Raw genomic sequence first — 7511 nt, 5'->3', positions numbered from 1 at the left:
TGGTCTTACAATGTAGCTCAGATTGGTCTCAGATGATCCTCCTGCCTCGGCCTTCTCACCATTGGTAGTATAGATGTGCACCTTCACACCTGATGGTAAGGACCTGTTGAAGAGACAAGACTTGTGATGGGTTGGATTGTGTCTCAAGAGATATGCTGGTGACCTACTTCCTGTCTCCCAGTTCCGCAGGCTGTGACATTTTGGATCACAGGATCCTTGCACATGTAATTAGGTAAGATAATACTACACCTCAACAGGGTAGGTGGTTAATTCAATATAACTGGCATCCTTTTAAGGAGGATTTGGGAAAGCCATGGTAAGATAATGCCACATGAAGACAGATCCACCCAGAGGAAAGGATATACAGATGCCATGGGACAATGTGGACAGATTTCAAGATGGCCAAGCACTCCCAGCAAACAGGAGAAGCTAGCAAGAAGCCAGGGAAGTTCTGGATGGGGACTTGGCAGTAAACACATGCTAATCTCAGTCTGCTGGCCTCCAGAGACGGGGAGGGGAGAGGGAGTGGGAGAATGTGCCCCTGGGTTTTAAGTTATGCTGTGTGCAGTTCTTCGTGGTAACAACCACGGGAGAGAGCTACATGTGCTACAGCGGGCTTTCTTGGCACGGTATCATATATCCATAAGACAATTCTAAAAGAGGTGACTCTTTGTAAAACATTACAGCACAACCCAAGGTGAGCCGCTCTGGGTCAGTTCATCCTCTCTTAGGACGCTCTTACTTTTGGTGAGGCTTGGCTCTACACATGATCAGACACTCATGCTAGCCCCGATTGTCATCAGTGTCGCCATGACTCTGCCGCCTTGTGTGTTTGGTTTGGCTGTACAAATTCTTTTAAACTGACTTTTTCTTACCCATTATCTATTTACTGTCCGTGAAGAACCATGCTGATCCTGTTCTCATCTGTTTTAGGGGACGCTCGGCTTTCATGTTTGTGGATCTTCAGATCTGAGCAGTACCTGGATTTCCTGGCTGGGAGCTCTGACGAAAGCCATTTGAATCAGCTTTGTGAGCAGCTCCTGAAGCACCGTGTGCCCTGCCTGTTGCTCAGCAGGTTTTGCTTCAAGGAAATCCTGTTCTTTGAAGCAGTGGTTACGGTCCACTGGGCCAGAAACCCATCCTGAGAAAGCTTGAAGAGCAGGGTTTACATGTCCCACTGTCTGAGGTTAGGTAAACAAAGCCACCGCAGAAGTCCTGAATACATATTTGCAGGATCATAGGCAGGAATGTTTCCCCTTTCCAATAGGACTGTGTGTGTGTGTGTCTGTGTGTCTGTGTGTGTGCACGCGCGCATGCGTGTGTGCAAGCACATACGTATGTACTAGCGCATGTGAAGGCCAGAAGGCAACCTCAGTGTTACTTCTCAGATACGGTCCACCCTGGTTAGCCTGGAACTCATGGAGTAGGATAGGACTGGCCAGCAAGTCCTATGGGTCTGCCTGTCTCTGCCTCCCCAGAACTTGGGTTCCAAGCAGGTGCTGCCATGCCCAGAATTTTTTTTATCTATAGTTCAGGAGATTGAGCTCGGGACCCCAAGCTTGCAAGGCAAGCTCTTAACTGATGAGGCTGCACTCCAGACCCAGATACAGCCTGTGAGAATGAAGTTTGGTTGGTTGCAAGCACAGCAAGGAGCACTGGTCCATTTCTATGTGTTAGTCATGAATGTATCATGATTATATCTGATCATGTCCCAGCATCCTTTGGGATTCATCACTGAGTGGGATACAGGTAAGGCATTTAGGGCAGCATCTGGCATATAGTCAGTTCTAATACATGCTGGCTACGGCTTTTTTTTTTCTTTTAGCTAAATTGGGTGAATTCCAATCAGGTATTTCATGAAATTCCGTTTGGCAATGGCATGCCCCAAATTAACTTTTGCTAATTATTTAAAGTTACTTAAGGTATCTGTTGGGCTGTGGGCTGGGGCTATAACTCAATTAGTAGTGTGCTTGTGTGGTGAGCACAAAGCCTGGAGTTTGCTCTGCAGCGTGCACCATACCAGCAGGCATGGTGACACACATTCAGAATTTTATCACCTAAGAGGTGGAAGCAGCAGGGTGAGAAGTGCAAGGTCATCCACAGCTCTGTAGTAAGTTTGAGGCCAGCCTTTAATACATGAGACAATTTGATGTCTTAAAATCCAGTTTGTGCAAGGGAGGAAGAAACAGAACAAGTCACTGGTGGTGAAACTGTTGGCACATTCTGCTTGCTTTCTTCTTTTAAGATTATCTGGTTTACCCTGGGCTGGCACAGTTTGAAACCATGAAGGGAACATTTAGAGGGTCTGAGATGCCTAGGATAGCAATATAATGACATCAACCAAGTGACAGGTGGATACCATTCCTAGTTCTGGCTCCTTCAACTTCCCATTATGACATCCAATGGGATCCTGGAAAATATGGAAGCAAACTGAATGACAATTACACATCGCATCCCAGAATTACTTGGTGATGCAGAGGGAGTTGAAATGAGGGGGAAAAACCTACCCTGGATAAAAAGGAACTAAAAATGCAGGTGCCAAAGTTCAAGTCACAATGTGGGGAGTCCAACAGAAGAATCGATGCTCTGGTCAATGTCGTTACTGTTCAAGCTTGAATTTGGGGGTCACTGCCTCTGGAGAGCTTCCCACAGTTCTTTCCGTTTGCTGAGTCCCTAACACACATCTGCCCTGTCACATTCTCTCACTGGCCATGTGTCAATATGATCTTTCTATAGATCTAGTGCTAAATCTAATCTGCAGGAGCCAAAGAACACCTTTGTACCTCCATAGCACCGCCGTTGGTCCGAAGAAGGCCTCTAATAAACACTACGGAATGGCTATGAGAAGATTCCATCTGGGGTTTTCCTGAAGGCCAGCAACACTCTTTGCTACACTTCCCTCATTACGCAGTTAGTAGCTTGCCAAAAGAAAGGGATTTTAAAACTCACTTAGTCTGTTTCCTGTTGCTGTATCTAAATACCATCATCTGGGTCATTTGCAAAGAACTAAGGCTTACTTAACTCATATTTATGGAGGCTGGGAAGTCAAGAAAATGGTGGAAGGCCTCATGCTGCGGAGGGCATCACATAGACAGCTCAGCTTCTCCTCTTCTTATAAAGCCACCAGTGCTACCATGAAATCCTAATCTTAATGTCCCAAATGTGTAACCCTGATAACTCCCTAAAGGCCCCACCTTTCGATACTATCAATCTATAAGGTTTCCGGCACACTCGCCTGGACCTCACCAGGTAGGTGAGGTTGACTTGCCAATGAGCCCCCAGAGACGCACCAGCCTCCGTCTCCCAGCCCTGGGACTGCAGGAGCAGGTTGCCATACCGTGCTTTTCCTTTCATGGGGTCTGAGGGAATCAATCTCATGTCTTCATGCTTGAGAGGCAAGCGCTTAACTGAATAAGCCATGGCTCCAGCCACTTGACACCTGAATTCTCTGTCACAGAATCAAGGATCAGGAAAAAAAAAGTTGAGACTAAGAAGGGAGGGAGCTATGGGCAGCCCGTTTGCCACTTTTGAACATTTTCCAGATGACAAAGCTCATAGACTTCCTCGGGGTTAACTTGTTGGACTGTTGACATGGCCGTCCCATAAAAAACGGTTTGATTGTTCTCCAACCCATACTAGATAATTATCAGCAAATTAAAAGGTACAGTGATAAAGCCAATTACAAAGGAAGAGGTAGAAGAGCCATAAAATACGGGCACAATAAAGCAAATATGGCTCTGATGCCAGAAACAAATTGTCCTCTGCACAAATTTCGCTAGGTCCTTAGGGAGCTACCGTGTTGGAGCTAACTACCAACACAAGTCTTCACCAAAGTTGCCATGTGTTTGAAGAAACAGCCTCTCCTACACCGAGGAAACACAACTCTAGATCATCAGGTCTTTGACAATTCCAGAAAGCTGGTTTTACTTTTTTTTTTTATTTTGTTTTGTTTTAAGTACATTGGATTTAGCTCTGTTTCTTACGTGTAAATGCCGTGTTAATTGTACTGAAGTTTCTGGAGCAGAACGCCAAGTCAGGCACTTCTCCATAAAGCCCATACAATGATCGTCAGCCATTTGATGAAACCAGAACACATGTGAGCAGTTCAGGCAAAGTAAAGGGGCTAGGAGACACACAAACCATAGAGTATGATGCAGTTCAAGATGCCCTCTTCTAAGCTGCAGTAGATGTTGGGGTGCCATCCTTTCCTCTGACCATTTAGGCGTCCTTTCTAGTTTGGTTCTCTTGCTGTGATAGAACACTCTGACCCGGTTAAGGGAGGAGGGATTTATTTAGCTTACACTTTTGGGTCTCAGGCCATCATACAGGGAAGTCAGGGCAGGAACTCAACAGGATCTTAAAGCAAAAACTGTGGATGAGCCGGGCAGTGGTGGTGCATGCCTCTAATCCCAGCACTCTGGCGACAGAGACAGGTGGATCTCTGTGAGTTTGAGGCCAGTTTAGTCTACAGAGTGAGTTCTAGGACAACCAAAGCTACACAGAGAAACCTTGTCTCAAACAAAACAAAATGAAATAAACAAAACCAAATCAGGAAACTTTGGAGGAATTCTGGCTTGCTTCCTTATATAGCCTTGGGCCACCTCCCACCATGTCCTGGGCCCTCAAATATCAGTTAATAGTCATGATATTCCCCATAGGCATGCCCAGAAGCCAATTTCATCAGGCAGTTCTTCAGTGCAGACTCTCAGGTGACTCTTAGACTGTATCAAGTCAAACTAGGACAGAATCATTCTCTGTATATAATTAATTACCAGAGCCCCACAACCCCACAAAGATTTCTATGATTATCCTGAAAAGCTCTGATGGTTTCTCGCAAGTTCTGTAAAAGGCAGATGCCAAACTCCCCAAACCTCCATCCTATTACGGTCTCCTGATGTTCTTCTCTCTGTACAAGCTTGCTCCTCTCTCTGGCCTGCCTTAAGGCGAATCTTAACACATTAGCCAGTGTTAATTATGCACAACCAGTGGTTTTATTATGGCATTGTCATACATGTATAACTGCTTTGGAATTCCTCTGAGTCAGAATGGCTATCATCAAGAAAAAAATACATATACTGGTAAAGATGTGTGCAAAGAATAATCACTGCTGGTGGGAATGTAAGCTTCCGCTGGGGAAGTCTGTGTGAGGCTTCTTCACAACACTGGAAATAGAATTACCATACGACTCCACTCCAAGACTTCTGGGTGTACCTGAAGACTCTACGTTACCAACGCCACATATCCAACCTATTGTCACACGGTTCGTCATAGCTAAGAGCTGGAACCAACTATGCCCCCTCACAGATGAGTGGAGAAAGAAAATGTAGCATGTGCACACAATTGTTCTTTCCAGATGTAATCAAAAATAAAACAGCTGTATGAAAATGAATAGAGTTAGTGATCATGATGTTAAGCAAGATAAGTCAAAGTCAGAAAGATAATATCACATTTTTATATGAAAAAAATCTAAATTAGTTTAAAGTCATGAAAGTAGGACCATGAGATGAGAGGAATAAAAAACCTTAAAGGAGAAGAGAGGGTGGTGGAACTCATGCCACATGAAGACAGAAGGGGGACCATTTGAGGAAAGGAAGGGACCAAAGGAGGAGTATGTGTGTACAGACATGGCAGCCGGGTACGGGGATGAGGAAGAACAAAGGCTATCTGTACGCGCCATAATGAGGTTCGTCGCTTTTCATGCCAACTTGAAAAAATTAATAGAAAAGAAACCATCCACGCCTTCCCTTCTGGTTGTTTGTACCTCTGTGGAAGAGTATGAATAGTGGTGTGTGGAGAAGCCATAGAGAAATAGCTGTCAGAGGCCTGCTGGTCAGAGGTTGCCATCTACCATGGCCTGGCAGCTCTCTCAGAGCTTGGCAGTGTGGAGCACTCCCTCCCAGAGAGTCCTCATTGGACTAGGAACATTCAGTAGGGCCATGCTTCTAGAGACGATAACCAAGACTTGTACTGAGAGCTTTGGGAATAGGAGAATGCTGTTTACTGTAAATTAGGGGATTCTCCAGCTACGGTCCCCAGTCCTATATATTCCCTATACTCCGGAATAAACCTGAGCTGACTCACTGAAGCTGTCTCCCGGAGAGCTACCCACAAGCCGTCTGACACCCTGCTCACTGGCTTCTGCTCCCATCCTCCTCAAGGTCTAGTGGCCATGATCCCGAGGAAGATGGAAAACCACAAATAGTAACCTCTTCTGGGGAAGACTTAAGTGAGATAAGTGCCCCTGCATTTGAACACTAGGCTTTAGTTGAGAGGTAAATGAGATATTGTGGGAAGCAACTAAGGTGTTACTGTGTTTAGAAGGTGTGATGGAACTTGAAGTAGAGGTTGAGGTGGTGGAGAGATGGCACCAAGCATGTGAACATGAGAGCACCGGAGAGCACAGAAATCAGAGATGCTTCCTCCTGGGGCCTGGCCAAGGCGGACAGGGCTGGAAGGCATGGGCACATTGGTTCATGCAACATTTCTAGAAAAAGCAGTGTCTAGGGCTTACCGGTGCTCAGGTAAGTGTGGAGCTGGAAAGAATCAGCCACAGTGGGAGTTTCATACCTTGCTAAAGAAGCCCTAATCCTGGGGCACAGACAGACGATGTGCCACGCATCAAACATCATCAGCCTAAGGATTCCAGCACTGGGTAAATTGGGGTAGACTCACAACACCCTATTTCTTCCGCTGAGCACAATTCTACAAGATATAAAACACTGCTACCTGTGGGCTCTGGAAAGTCCACAATAGCAGGTAGATAAGAAAGACAACTTTAAAGATGGATCAGTGCAGGATGGGGATTTAGTTCAGTGGTAGAGCACTTGCTCAGCAAGCAATAAGGCCCTGGGTTCAATTCTCACCTCCTGGAGAAGGGACGAGACTGACCAAGGCAAGGGTAGCTTTGTAGTTTTTCTTTGGGTCTGTCACTTTAATCTGGCTTTGACCTGAGGGTGGGCCGAGCACATTGACTGCAGTTAGCACAAAGAACAAGAAACCTTTCACAGTAGATTAGCGAACAAAAGAACAAAAGGACTACCAGAAAAATAGGAAAGAAATCGTCATATCTTTCTTTTGGGGAGGACTTTTATTTCTCTCTAGGCTTTGTCCTGGCCTCAGCCTCAGCCACAAAGCTCGACAGCCACTATAGTGACACCTGTAACATGGACTCACAAACCATGGAGAGAAGTTCCTGACTTATTGAGGATGGGAGCAACTCCCAACCTTGTTCTTTCAATTGCTCTGTATCCATGGTAGCTTATTTGCATACAACTGTGTGACATCATAGCAGGGGATAGAGGCTAAGATTCTTAGAGAACTCATACTTCCGGTCAGAAGAACCAGGTAAAGAAACTCACAGCATCAGAGGATGAGAAAAATTTGTAGAAAAGAGAAGAGCAGAATTAAATATTGTAATTGTCTATGAGCCACTAATAACCCCAACATTATTATTGAATTTCATAGGTGTGTAATAGAGCTGAGAATCTCACAGGTGTGTAACAGAGCTCAGA

Source organism: Arvicola amphibius, chromosome 13 (genome assembly GCF_903992535.2).
Source record: "Arvicola amphibius chromosome 13, mArvAmp1.2, whole genome shotgun sequence".
In the NCBI taxonomy this organism is placed as follows: domain Eukaryota; kingdom Metazoa; phylum Chordata; class Mammalia; order Rodentia; family Cricetidae; genus Arvicola; species Arvicola amphibius.
The sequence above is the reverse complement of the archived record's forward strand: the minus strand, read 5'-3'. Positions refer to the sequence as shown.